Raw genomic sequence first — 14,181 nt, 5'->3', positions numbered from 1 at the left:
CTGTTGTTATGCAGGGGCACAATTGGAAATGCAAGACAACTGGCAGTTTGGCCGTCTGGTAGTGTGGCCGAGCGGTCTAAGGCGCTGGATCCAGGTTCCAGTCTTGAAAGGGGCGCGGGTTCGAATCCCGCCACTGCCATTTCTGCTGTTTAACTGCAATGCTGCAGCTTGTCAAAATGCTGTTTCGGTCCCCACTGTATTGATGTTGAAAACAAAAGTAAAATGCGTTTGCTTCCCGGGGAATTAACTGTGTTGTGGGATAGTGCCACTCGGAAAATCGCAAAAAGCTCTGCTGTTCCAGGCAATTTGTGCGTTTACTGGAACCGAATGGAGACTGTTATTTCATCGCTGTTGTGATGAAACACTGCAGAAACGAACGGCTTACTTACTTTTGCTCCGACTGACCATACTCCGTGAAATTTTCCCAGACCCTCAGTTGAGGATTTTTGCTGCTGGAAGTTACCTCAGAAACCCTGTTCACTCGTAATGTGGTGACTCGACTCGTCGTTATTTGGTTTTCTGGCCAATGGGAAAATCGATCCAATGAATTTCGATGTCATATGTTATTGAATTTCTCCCATTTCCTTTATTTCCGTCCTGGAGACATCGGAAGGGAAAGGTAATCTAATCGAGACTGTGATTGGTGAAATTCACTTTTTATGGCCCGTTCTTATTATGTTCTTTCTTTCTCTCTTTCCAGCATTGTCTGGGAAGTGTTGGTGCACTAAGGCTGCAGTATGTTTGAAAGAGTAGTTTGGAATTGCCCTGTTGTTAGTTGTGAGATTACTTTATGACTCATGCCCTCGGACTGTCTCACATTTAGCATTCATGCATCTCTCTGTCTGAAAGTGCATTCGGCATGCCAGTTTTGTTTTTTTTTCTTTGTTAAATGCTTTCTGTTTTGCGATTCGCTCAGTACATTACGAGTTAACAGGGTTTGCGAGGTAACTTCCAGCAGCAAAAATCCCCAACTGGGAAAATTTCACGGAGTATGGTCAGTCGGAGCAAAAGGAAGGAAGTCGTTCGTTTCTGCAGTGTTTCACAATACTACCTTTCCCGTGAGCAGTCGAACAGACTAAACGATTGTGCCACAGACTGCGACGGCAAGCTCTGCGAAAAAGTAATCCTTTAAAGCCGGTGTAAGCAACACGACGGTACTGGGGTACACCGCGTGGAAACAGATACTTCGGTGTATCTCGTCCATGCTCACCACATAGCCAAAATTAAACAAGTCCCGTTCCCCAGCATTTGGCCCCAATCCCGCTAAACCCATCCTATCCAGAAACTCATCCGATTACCTTTGCAATTTTCTGAGTGTAATCGCCTCCTCCACTTCCTCTGGTAGCTCATTCCAAACACGCACAACCTTCTGTGTGGGAAATGTGCCTCAGGTCCTTTGTCAATTTCAGCCCACTCACCTTAAACCGATGCTCTCGATTTTTCAACTCACCCCAACTTGGGTAAAACACATAAATACTCAGTTTACAACCCTTCCGTAAGATCATGTCGCAGCCGTTATGCTGCGGGGAAAGTCGTCCCAGCTTATTCCACCTCGCCCTACGGTCCAAACATTGACGACATCCTTGTCTATATTTTGTCATCAATTTCACGTGTTTTTTTTTACGTTTTCAAGATGTTAATTACGCTGGTCAATAACAAGCTATTGGAAACAGAAAGGTGAAACGTAGAATTGCTTCAACTTTCAGTGCTGGATGCCACTGAGCTGCAGTGCGGTAGCCTCCGCTGGTTTCTGTAGTGTCGTGGTCATCACGTTCGCCTAACACGCGTAAGGTCCCCTGTTCGAAACTGGGCGGAAACTGCTTTTTTTTCAAGTGCAGCCTTTCACATGCACAAGAACGGAGCTTCCTTGCTTTCTTTCCCATCTGCAAACCTGCCTTCGAATTTGCTTGAAAGAATCTGCTCTCGTAGTGAAATGCAAGGCAACTCCATTTAATTACTGTGCAAAGCATTATAAAGTTTTTCTCCAAACTGGTTCTGATCATATGCCATTCTGTATGAGAGTGTTGTTGCCGCGTTCTGATCCTTCCACGAAAAGCAGTACCGCATTTGCATTCCTTGCGCAGGCGGCCCGGTTCAAAGGCAGGGAAGAAGCTGATGCGCTGGTGTCACAGCGCACCACGAATTCCTGAACTTGTCTGTCTGTCAAACGTACCCCAAAGTCGTCTCTGAAAGGCTTCATTTGGAAGCTGTCTGTCGTTATTCAACGCGCGAGAGTTGGCACCGGAGGTCCTGAATCATGTTTTGGAACAGTTCGCACGTTAGTGGCTCATTCAATCAGCAACAGCAATGAAACAGACATACACTCTGAGAAAAACCTCCGGACCTGTGCTGTCATAGCGTCGCTAGTATTAAGGTCCGCCCCGAGATCTAAGCCATGTTGGAACTGAAACGGAGGAATCGACAGAGAGGCTACAGAATGACATCGCATCCATTTAATTTTCTTTAAATCTCTGACGAGCAGGAAAATGTTCACGGGGAGGGCGAGTGGAGAAGTGTGGCAATTGCAGCTCTGGTGAAACTCCTTCTTTGTGATTCACTCAGCAAACAGAGACGTGAAGGTGACTCAGGCGTGAGAGCTCTTCACATCGAGAACAAAAAGCAATCAAGGGCAGTTAGCACCTCTTCCGGAGTGGCGGTGGGGTGAGGTAATTACCTTTTGAGTTCTGTTACTATGTTCAGAAACTGCCTTTTAGATTGAGGTGAACAGAAACTCCATTTCTAAGAAGCACCATGGAAGTTAGCAAAATGTATTGAGTCGCTTCTCGTCGAATCCCGCACAGGTTTCCGGCTCACTTGGTATCCATGTGGCTCATGTCCAGGAGTGAACATCTCTGCAGCAAATTGCACGGTTAAGGTAAAAGGCACGGAAAGTATCATCTCGAACTGGCTCCGAGGGCAGAGCATCCTCACAATGTGATCTGTCGCTCTCGGAATGTAATGCGACTTCCGGTTTTAGGGTAGAGAACTTTCTTTGGGACCCTTATTCTGCAAAACAGACACAGTGACTGAATAAATGCTGCACGGTATGATTTGGAACACGGCCTGCTCAGCTTTGTGCATTTTCCCTGTAGTCCGGCGTGTTTCGTGTTCCGTGTAAACGTGAAAGTCGTCCTGTTTCGAGCAATGGGTGTAATCATTTAGCAAAGCAAGAATCGAAATTGCAGTAATGTCAAGCAGCTCATGGTTATTTGACCAAATCATAAGCGAACATATATTGTCACGCACTCACAGATACATTTGTAGCTGAAAAGAGTCTGAGAAGATAGACTCAGCTTTTGTCTGGATTGATGGGCTATCATTATCTGCTGCGAAATTGACATTGTAGCCGGGCACATCCCAGCAGCTGTGCGAGTCGGAGAGGGATCATGGAACCCTTTTCATGTGACTTTGCATCTGTTGTTATGCAGGGGCACAATTGGAAATGCAAGACAACGGGCAGTTTGGCCGGCTGGTAGTGTGGCCGAGCGGTCTAAGGCGCTGGATCCAGGTTCCAGTCTTGAAAGGGGCGCGGGTTCGAATCCCGCCACTGCCATTTCTGCTGTTTAACTGCAATGCTGCAGCTTGTCAAAATGCTGTTTCGGTCCCCACTGTATTGATGTTGAAAACAAAAGTAAAATGCGTTTGCTTCCCGGGGAATTAACTGTGTTGTGGGATAGTGCCACTCGGAAAATCGCAAAAAGCTCTGCTGTTCCAGGCAATTTGTGCGTTCACTGGAACCGAATGGAGACTGTTATTCCATCGCTGTTGTGATGAAACACTGCAGAAACGAACGAATTCCTTACATTTGCTCCGACTGACCATACTCCGTGAAATTTTCCCAGACCCTCAGTTGAGGATTTTTGCTGCTGGAAGTTACCTCAGAAACCCTGTTCACTCGTAATGTGGTGACTCGACTGGTCGTTATTTGGTTTTCTGGCCAATGGGAAAATCGATCCAATGAATTTCGATGTCATATGTTATTGAATTTCTCCCATTTCCTTTATTTCCGTCCTGGAGACATCGGAAGGGAAAGGTAATCTAATCGAGACTGTGATTGGTGAAATTCACTTTTTATGGCCCGTTCTTATTATGTTCTTTCTTTCTCTCTTTCCAGCATTGTCTGGGAAGTGTTGGTGCACTAAGGCTGCAGTATGTTTGAAAGAGTAGTTTGGAATTGCCCTGTTGTTAGTTGTGAGATTACTTTATGACTCATGCCCTCGGACTGTCTCACATTTAGCATTCATGCATCTCTCTGTCTGAAAGTGCATTCGGCATGCCAGTTTTGTTTTTTTTTCTTTGTTAAATGCTTTCTGTTTTGCGATTCGCTCAGTACATTACGAGTTAACAGGGTTTCCGAGGTAACTTCCAGCAGCAAAAATCCCCAACTGGGAAAATTTCACGGAGCATGGTCAGTCGGAGCAAAAGGAAGGAAGTCGTTCGTTTCTGCAGTGTTTCACAATACTACCTTTCCCGTGAGCAGTCGAACAGACTAAACGATTGTGCCACAGACTGCGACGGCAAGCTCTGCGAAAAAGTAATCCTTTAAAGCCGGTGTAAGCAACACGACGGTACTGGGGTACACCGCGTGGAAACAGATACTTCGGTGTATCTCGTCCATGCTCACCACATAGCCAAAATTAAACAAGTCCCGTTCCCCAGCATTTGGCCCCAATCCCGCTAAACCCATCCTATCCAGAAACTCATCCGATTACCTTTGCAATTTTCTGAGTGTAATCGCCTCCTCCACTTCCTCTGGTAGCTCATTCCAAACACGCACAACCTTCTGTGTGGGAAATGTGCCTCAGGTCCTTTGTCAATTTCAGCCCACTCACCTTAAACCGATGCTCTCGATTTTTCAACTCACCCCAACTTGGGTAAAACACATAAATACTCAGTTTACAACCCTTCCGTAAGATCATGTCGCAGCCGTTATGCTGCGGGGAAAGTCGTCCCAGCTTATTCCACCTCGCCCTACGGTCCAAACATTGACGACATCCTTGTCTATATTTTGTCATCAATTTCACGTGGTTTTTTTTACGTTTTCAAGATGTTAATTACGCTGGACAATAACAAGCTATTGGAAACAGAAAGGTGAAACGTAGAATTGCTTCAACTTTCAGTGCTGGATGCCACTAAGCTGCAGTGCGGTAGCCTCCGCTGGTTTCTGTAGTGTCGTGGTCATCACGTTCGCCAAACACGCGTAAGGTCCCCTGTTCGAAACTGGGCGGAAACTGCTTTTTTTTTCAAGTGCAGCCTTTCACATGCACAAGAACGGAGCTTCCTTGCTTTCTTTCCCATCTGCAAACCTGCCTTCGAATTTGCTTGAAAGAATCTGCTCTCGTAGTGAAATGCAAGGCAACTCCATTTAATTACTGTGCAAAGCATTATAAAGTTTTTCTCCAAACTGGTTCTGATCATATGCCATTCCGTATGAGAGTGTTGTTGCCGCGTTCTGATCCTTCCACGAAAAGCAGTACCGCATTTGCATTCCTTGCGCAGGCGGCCCGGTTCAAAGGCAGGGAAGAAGCTGATGCGCTGGTGTCACAGCGCACCACGAATTCCTGAACTTGTCTGTCTGTCAAACGTACCCCAAAGTCGTCTCTGAAAGGCTTCATTTGGAAGCTGTCTGTCGTTATTCAACGCCGAGAGTTGGCACCGGAGGTCCTGAATCATGTTTTGGAGCAGTTCGCACGTTTGTGGCTCATTCAATCAGCAACAGCAATGAAACAAACATACACTCTAAGAGGAACCTCCGGACCTGTGCTGTCATAGCGTCGCTAGTATTAAGGTCCGCCCCGAGATCTAAGCCATGTTGGAACTGAAACGGAGGAATCGACAGAGAGGCTACAGAATGACATCGCATCCATTTAATTTTCTTTAAATCTCTGACGAGCAGGAAAATGTTCACGGGGAGGGCGAGTGGAGAAGTGTGGCAATTGCAGCTCTGGTGAAACTCCTTCTTTGTGATTCACTCAGCAAACAGAGACGTGAAGGTGACTCAGGCGTGAGAGCTCTTCACATCGAGAACAAAAAGCAATCAAGGGCAGTTAGCACCTCTTCCGGAGTGGCGGTGGGGTGAGGTAATTACCTTTTGAGTTCTGTTACTATGTTCAGAAACTGCCTTTTAGATTGAGGTGAACAGAAACTCAATTTCTAAGAAGCACCATGGAAGTTAGCAAAATGTATTGAGTCGCTTCTCGTCGAATCCCGCACAGGTTTCCGGCTCACTTGGTATCCATGTGGCTCATGTCCAGGAGTGAACATCTCTGCAGCAAATTGCACGGTTAAGGTAAAAGGCACGGAAAGTATCATCTCGAACTGGCTCCGAGGTCAGAGCATCCTCACAGTGTGATCTGTCGCTCTCGGAATGTAATGCGACTTCCGGTTTTAGGGTAGAGAACTTTCTTTGGGACCCTTATTCTGCAAAACAGACACAGTGACTGAATAAATGCTGCACGGTATGATTTGGAACACGGCCTGCTCAGCTTTGTGCATTTTCCCTGTAGTCCGGCGTGTTTCGTGTAAACGTGAAAGTCGTCCTGTTTCGAGCAATGTGTGTAATCATTTAGCAAAGCAAGAATCGAAATTGCAGTAATGTCAAGCAGCTCATGGTTATTTGACCAAATCATAAGCGAACATATATTGTCACGCACTCACAGATACATTTGTAGCTGAAAAGAGTCTGAGAAGATAGACTCAGCTTTTGTCTGGATTGATGGGCTATCATTATCTGCTGCGAAATTGACATTGTAGCCGGGCACATCCCAGCAGCTGTGCGAGTCGGAGAGGGATCATGGAACCCTTTTCATGTGACTTTGCATCTGTTGTTATGCAGGGGCACAATTGGAAATGCAAGACAACTGGCAGTTTGGCCGTCTGGTAGTGTGGCCGAGCGGTCTAAGGCGCTGGATCCAGGTTCCAGTCTTGAAAGGGGCGCGGGTTCGAATCCCGCCACTGCCATTTCTGCTGTTTAACTGCAATGCTGCAGCTTGTCAAAATGCTGTTTCGGTCCCCACTGTATTGATGTTGAAAACAAAAGTAAAATGCGTTTGCTTCCCGGGGAATTAACTGTGTTGTGGGATAGTGCCACTCGGAAAATCGCAAAAAGCTCTGCTGTTCCAGGCAATTTGTGCGTTTACTGGAACCGAATGGAGACTGTTATTTCATCGCTGTTGTGATGAAACACTGCAGAAACGAACGGCTTACTTACTTTTGCTCCGACTGACCATACTCCGTGAAATTTTCCCAGACCCTCAGTTGAGGATTTTTGCTGCTGGAAGTTACCTCAGAAACCCTGTTCACTCGTAATGTGGTGACTCGACTCGTCGTTATTTGGTTTTCTGGCCAATGGGAAAATCGATCCAATGAATTTCGATGTCATATGTTATTGAATTTCTCCCATTTCCTTTATTTCCGTCCTGGAGACATCGGAAGGGAAAGGTAATCTAATCGAGACTGTGATTGGTGAAATTCACTTTTTATGGCCCGTTCTTATTATGTTCTTTCTTTCTCTCTTTCCAGCATTGTCTGGGAAGTGTTGGTGCACTAAGGCTGCAGTATGTTTGAAAGAGTAGTTTGGAATTGCCCTGTTGTTAGTTGTGAGATTACTTTATGACTCATGCCCTCGGACTGTCTCACATTTAGCATTCATGCATCTCTCTGTCTGAAAGTGCATTCGGCATGCCAGTTTTGTTTTTTTTTCTTTGTTAAATGCTTTCTGTTTTGCGATTCGCTCAGTACATTACGAGTTAACAGGGTTTGCGAGGTAACTTCCAGCAGCAAAAATCCCCAACTGGGAAAATTTCACGGAGTATGGTCAGTCGGAGCAAAAGGAAGGAAGTCGTTCGTTTCTGCAGTGTTTCACAATACTACCTTTCCCGTGAGCAGTCGAACAGACTAAACGATTGTGCCACAGACTGCGACGGCAAGCTCTGCGAAAAAGTAATCCTTTAAAGCCGGTGTAAGCAACACGACGGTACTGGGGTACACCGCGTGGAAACAGATACTTCGGTGTATCTCGTCCATGCTCACCACATAGCCAAAATTAAACAAGTCCCGTTCCCCAGCATTTGGCCCCAATCCCGCTAAACCCATCCTATCCAGAAACTCATCCGATTACCTTTGCAATTTTCTGAGTGTAATCGCCTCCTCCACTTCCTCTGGTAGCTCATTCCAAACACGCACAACCTTCTGTGTGGGAAATGTGCCTCAGGTCCTTTGTCAATTTCAGCCCACTCACCTTAAACCGATGCTCTCGATTTTTCAACTCACCCCAACTTGGGTAAAACACATAAATACTCAGTTTACAACCCTTCCGTAAGATCATGTCGCAGCCGTTATGCTGCGGGGAAAGTCGTCCCAGCTTATTCCACCTCGCCCTACGGTCCAAACATTGACGACATCCTTGTCTATATTTTGTCATCAATTTCACGTGGTTTTTTTTACGTTTTCAAGATGTTAATTACGCTGGTCAATAACAAGCTATTGGAAACAGAAAGGTGAAACGTAGAATTGCTTCAACTTTCAGTGCTGGATGCCACTGAGCTGCAGTGCGGTAGCCTCCGCTGGTTTCTGTAGTGTCGTGGTCATCACGTTCGCCTAACACGCGTAAGGTCCCCTGTTCGAAACTGGGCGGAAACTGCTTTTTTTTCAAGTGCAGCCTTTCACATGCACAAGAACGGAGCTTCCTTGCTTTCTTTCCCATCTGCAAACCTGCCTTCGAATTTGCTTGAAAGAATCTGCTCTCGTAGTGAAATGCAAGGCAACTCCATTTAATTACTGTGCAAAGCATTATAAAGTTTTTCTCCAAACTGGTTCTGATCATATGCCATTCTGTATGAGAGTGTTGTTGCCGCGTTCTGATCCTTCCACGAAAAGCAGTACCGCATTTGCATTCCTTGCGCAGGCGGCCCGGTTCAAAGGCAGGGAAGAAGCTGATGCGCTGGTGTCACAGCGCACCACGAATTCCTGAACTTGTCTGTCTGTCAAACGTACCCCAAAGTCGTCTCTGAAAGGCTTCATTTGGAAGCTGTCTGTCGTTATTCAACGCGCGAGAGTTGGCACCGGAGGTCCTGAATCATGTTTTGGAACAGTTCGCACGTTAGTGGCTCATTCAATCAGCAACAGCAATGAAACAGACATACACTCTGAGAAAAACCTCCGGACCTGTGCTGTCATAGCGTCGCTAGTATTAAGGTCCGCCCCGAGATCTAAGCCATGTTGGAACTGAAACGGAGGAATCGACAGAGAGGCTACAGAATGACATCGCATCCATTTAATTTTCTTTAAATCTCTGACGAGCAGGAAAATGTTCACGGGGAGGGCGAGTGGAGAAGTGTGGCAATTGCAGCTCTGGTGAAACTCCTTCTTTGTGATTCACTCAGCAAACAGAGACGTGAAGGTGACTCAGGCGTGAGAGCTCTTCACATCGAGAACAAAAAGCAATCAAGGGCAGTTAGCACCTCTTCCGGAGTGGCGGTGGGGTGAGGTAATTACCTTTTGAGTTCTGTTACTATGTTCAGAAACTGCCTTTTAGATTGAGGTGAACAGAAACTCCATTTCTAAGAAGCACCATGGAAGTTAGCAAAATGTATTGAGTCGCTTCTCGTCGAATCCCGCACAGGTTTCCGGCTCACTTGGTATCCATGTGGCTCATGTCCAGGAGTGAACATCTCTGCAGCAAATTGCACGGTTAAGGTAAAAGGCACGGAAAGTATCATCTCGAACAGGCTCCGAGGTCAGAGCATCCTCACAATGTGATCTGTCGCTCTCGGAATGTAATGCGACTTCCGGTTTTAGGGTAGAGAACTTTCTTTGGGACCCTTATTCTGCAAAACAGACACAGTGACTGAATAAATGCTGCACGGTATGATTTGGAACACGGCCTGCTCAGCTTTGTGCATTTTCCCTGTAGTCCGGCGTGTTTCGTGTTCCGTGTAAACGTGAAAGTCGTCCTGTTTCGAGCAATGGGTGTAATCATTTAGCAAAGCAAGAATCGAAATTGCAGTAATGTCAAGCAGCTCATGGTTATTTGACCAAATCATAAGCGAACATATATTGTCACGCACTCACAGATACATTTGTAGCTGAAAAGAGTCTGAGAAGATAGACTCAGCTTTTGTCTGGATTGATGGGCTATCATTATCTGCTGCGAAATTGACATTGTAGCCGGGCACATCCCAGCAGCTGTGCGAGTCGGAGAGGGATCATGGAACCCTTTTCATGTGACTTTGCATCTGTTGTTATGCAGGGGCACAATTGGAAATGCAAGACAACGGGCAGTTTGGCCGGCTGGTAGTGTGGCCGAGCGGTCTAAGGCGCTGGATCCAGGTTCCAGTCTTGAAAGGGGCGCGGGTTCGAATCCCGCCACTGCCATTTCTGCTGTTTAACTGCAATGCTGCAGCTTGTCAAAATGCTGTTTCGGTCCCCACTGTATTGATGTTGAAAACAAAAGTAAAATGCGTTTGCTTCCCGGGGAATTAACTGTGTTGTGGGATAGTGCCACTCGGAAAATCGCAAAAAGCTCTGCTGTTCCAGGCAATTTGTGCGTTCACTGGAACCGAATGGAGACTGTTATTCCATCGCTGTTGTGATGAAACACTGCAGAAACGAACGAATTCCTTACATTTGCTCCGACTGACCATACTCCGTGAAATTTTCCCAGACCCTCAGTTGAGGATTTTTGCTGCTGGAAGTTACCTCAGAAACCCTGTTCACTCGTAATGTGGTGACTCGACTGGTCGTTATTTGGTTTTCTGGCCAATGGGAAAATCGATCCAATGAATTTCGATGTCATATGTTATTGAATTTCTCCCATTTCCTTTATTTCCGTCCTGGAGACATCGGAAGGGAAAGGTAATCTAATCGAGACTGTGATTGGTGAAATTCACTTTTTATGGCCCGTTCTTATTATGTTCTTTCTTTCTCTCTTTCCAGCATTGTCTGGGAAGTGTTGGTGCACTAAGGCTGCAGTATGTTTGAAAGAGTAGTTTGGAATTGCCCTGTTGTTAGTTGTGAGATTACTTTATGACTCATGCCCTCGGACTGTCTCACATTTAGCATTCATGCATCTCTCTGTCTGAAAGTGCATTCGGCATGCCAGTTTTGTTTTTTTTTCTTTGTTAAATGCTTTCTGTTTTGCGATTCGCTCAGTACATTACGAGTTAACAGGGTTTCCGAGGTAACTTCCAGCAGCAAAAATCCCCAACTGGGAAAATTTCACGGAGCATGGTCAGTCGGAGCAAAAGGAAGGAAGTCGTTCGTTTCTGCAGTGTTTCACAATACTACCTTTCCCGTGAGCAGTCGAACAGACTAAACGATTGTGCCACAGACTGCGACGGCAAGCTCTGCGAAAAAGTAATCCTTTAAAGCCGGTGTAAGCAACACGACGGTACTGGGGTACACCGCGTGGAAACAGATACTTCGGTGTATCTCGTCCATGCTCACCACATAGCCAAAATTAAACAAGTCCCGTTCCCCAGCATTTGGCCCCAATCCCGCTAAACCCATCCTATCCAGAAACTCATCCGATTACCTTTGCAATTTTCTGAGTGTAATCGCCTCCTCCACTTCCTCTGGTAGCTCATTCCAAACACGCACAACCTTCTGTGTGGGAAATGTGCCTCAGGTCCTTTGTCAATTTCAGCCCACTCACCTTAAACCGATGCTCTCGATTTTTCAACTCACCCCAACTTGGGTAAAACACATAAATACTCAGTTTACAACCCTTCCGTAAGATCATGTCGCAGCCGTTATGCTGCGGGGAAAGTCGTCCCAGCTTATTCCACCTCGCCCTACGGTCCAAACATTGACGACATCCTTGTCTATATTTTGTCATCAATTTCACGTGGTTTTTTTTACGTTTTCAAGATGTTAATTACGCTGGACAATAACAAGCTATTGGAAACAGAAAGGTGAAACGTAGAATTGCTTCAACTTTCAGTGCTGGATGCCACTAAGCTGCAGTGCGGTAGCCTCCGCTGGTTTCTGTAGTGTCGTGGTCATCACGTTCGCCAAACACGCGTAAGGTCCCCTGTTCGAAACTGGGCGGAAACTGCTTTTTTTTTTCAAGTGCAGCCTTTCACATGCACAAGAACGGAGCTTCCTTGCTTGCTTCCCCATCTTCAAACCTGCCTTCGAATTTGCTTGAACGAATCTGCTCTCGTAGTGAAATGCAAGGCAACTCCATTTAATTACTGTGCAAAGCATTATAAAGTTTTTCTCCAACCTGGTTCTGATCATATGCCATTCTGTTTGAGAGTGTCGTTGCCGCGTTCTGATCCTTCCACGAAAAGCAGTACCGCATTTGCATTCCTTGCGCAGGCGGCCCGGTTCAAAGGCAGGGAAGAAGCTGATGCGCTGGTGTCACAGCGCACCACGAATTCCTGAACTTGTCTGTCTGTCAAACGTACCCCAAAGTCGTCTCTGAAAGGCTTCATTTGGAAGCTGTCTGTCGTTATTCAACGCGCGAGAGTTGGCACCGGAGGTCCTGAATCATGTTTTGGAACAGTTCGCACGTTAGTGGCTCATTCAATCAGCAACAGCAATGAAGCAGACATACACTCTGAGAAAAACCTCCGGACCTGTGCTGTCATAGCGTCGCTAGTATTAAGGTGCGCCCCGAGATCGAAGCCATGTTGGAACTGAAACGGAGGAATCGACAGAGAGGCTACAGAATGACATCGCATCCATTTAATTTTCTTTAAATCACTGACGAGCAGGAAAATGTTCACGGGGAGGGCGAGTGGAGAAGTGTGGCAATTGCAGCTCTGGTGAAACTCCTTCTTTGTGATTCACTCAGCAAACAGAGACGTGAAGGTGACTCAGGCGTGAGAGCTCTTCACATCGAGAACAAAAAGCAATCAAGGGCAGTTAGCACCTCTTCCGGAGTGGCGGTGGGGTGAGGTAATTACCTTTTGAGTTCTGTTACTATGTTCAGAAACTGCCTTTTAGATTGAGGTGAACAGAAACTCAATTTCTAAGAAGCACCATGGAAGTTAGCAAAATGTATTGAGTCGCTTCTCGTCGATTCCCGCACAGGTTTCCGGCTCACTTGGTATCCATGTGGCTCATGTCCAGGAGTGAACATCTCTGCAGCAAATTGCACGGTTAAGGTAAAAGGCACGGAAAGTGTCATCTCGAACAGGCTCCGAGGTCAGAGCATCCTCACAATGTGATCTGTCGCTCTCGGAATGTAATGCGACTTCCGGTTTTAGGGTAGAGAACTTTCTTTGGGACCCTTATTCTGCAAAACAGAAACAGTGACTGAATAAATGCTGCACGGTATGATTTGGAACACGGCCTGCTCAGCTTTGTGCATTTTCCCTGTAGTCCGGCGTGTTTCGTGTTCCGTGTAAACGTGAAAGTCGTCCTGTTTCGAGCAATGGGTGTAATCATTTAGCAAAGCAAGAATCGAAATTGCAGTAATGTCAAGCAGCTCATGGTTATTTGACCAAATCATAAGCGAACATATATTGTCACGCACTCACAGATACATTTGTAGCTGAAAAGAGTCTGAGAAGATAGACTCAGCTTTTGTCTGGATTGATGGGCTATCATTATCTGCTGCGAAATTGACATTGTAGCCGGGCACATCCCAGCAGCTGTGCGAGTCGGAGAGGGATCATGGAACCCTTTTCATGTGACTTTGCATCTGTTGTTATGCAGGGGCACAATTGGAAATGCAAGACAACGGGCAGTTTGGCCGGCTGGTAGTGTGGCCGAGCGGTCTAAGGCGCTGGATCCAGGTTCCAGTCTTGAAAGGGGCGCGGGTTCGAATCCCGCCACTGCCATTTCTGCTGTTTAACTGCAATGCTGCAGCTTGTCAAAATGCTGTTTCGGTCCCCACTGTATTGATGTTGAAAACAAAAGTAAAATGCGTTTGCTTCCCGGGGAATTAACTGTGTTGTGGGATAGTGCCACTCGGAAAATCGCAAAAAGCTCTGCTGTTCCAGGCAATTTGTGCGTTTACTGGAACCGAATGGAGACTGTTATTCCATCGCTGTTGTGATGAAACACTGCAGAAACGAACGAATTCCTTACATTTGCTCCGACTGACCATACTCCGTGAAATTTTCCCAGACCCTCAGTTGAGGATTTTTGCTGCTGGAAGTTACCTCAGAAACCCTGTTCACTCGTAATGTGGTGACTCGACTGGTCGTTATTTGGTTTTCTGGCCAATGG

At 46.3% G+C, this 14,181-nt stretch overlaps 5 non-coding genes across 5 annotated transcripts; all 5 read left to right on the top strand.

Moving 5' to 3' along the window:
* Positions 1–57: 57 nt before the first annotated feature.
* Positions 58–139, top strand: trnal-cag (transfer RNA leucine (anticodon CAG)). The gene has a single exon. It is a non-coding gene; the product is annotated as a tRNA-Leu (tRNA).
* Positions 140–3,471: 3,332 nt separating this feature from the next.
* trnal-cag (transfer RNA leucine (anticodon CAG)) lies at positions 3,472–3,553 on the top strand. The gene has a single exon. It is a non-coding gene; the product is annotated as a tRNA-Leu (tRNA).
* A 3,325-nt stretch (positions 3,554–6,878) lies between these two features.
* On the top strand, positions 6,879–6,960 carry trnal-cag (transfer RNA leucine (anticodon CAG)). The gene has a single exon. It is a non-coding gene; the product is annotated as a tRNA-Leu (tRNA).
* A 3,332-nt stretch (positions 6,961–10,292) lies between these two features.
* On the top strand, positions 10,293–10,374 carry trnal-cag (transfer RNA leucine (anticodon CAG)). The gene has a single exon. It is a non-coding gene; the product is annotated as a tRNA-Leu (tRNA).
* Positions 10,375–13,708: 3,334 nt separating this feature from the next.
* On the top strand, positions 13,709–13,790 carry trnal-cag (transfer RNA leucine (anticodon CAG)). Its single transcript has one exon. It is a non-coding gene; the product is annotated as a tRNA-Leu (tRNA).
* Positions 13,791–14,181: the final 391 nt, after the last annotated feature.

This window comes from Chiloscyllium punctatum, chromosome 31 (genome assembly GCF_047496795.1).
Source record: "Chiloscyllium punctatum isolate Juve2018m chromosome 31, sChiPun1.3, whole genome shotgun sequence".
Taxonomy (NCBI): Eukaryota; Metazoa; Chordata; class Chondrichthyes; order Orectolobiformes; family Hemiscylliidae; genus Chiloscyllium; species Chiloscyllium punctatum.
Note: the sequence above shows the minus strand (reverse complement) of the source record. Positions and strands in the feature narration are given on the sequence as shown.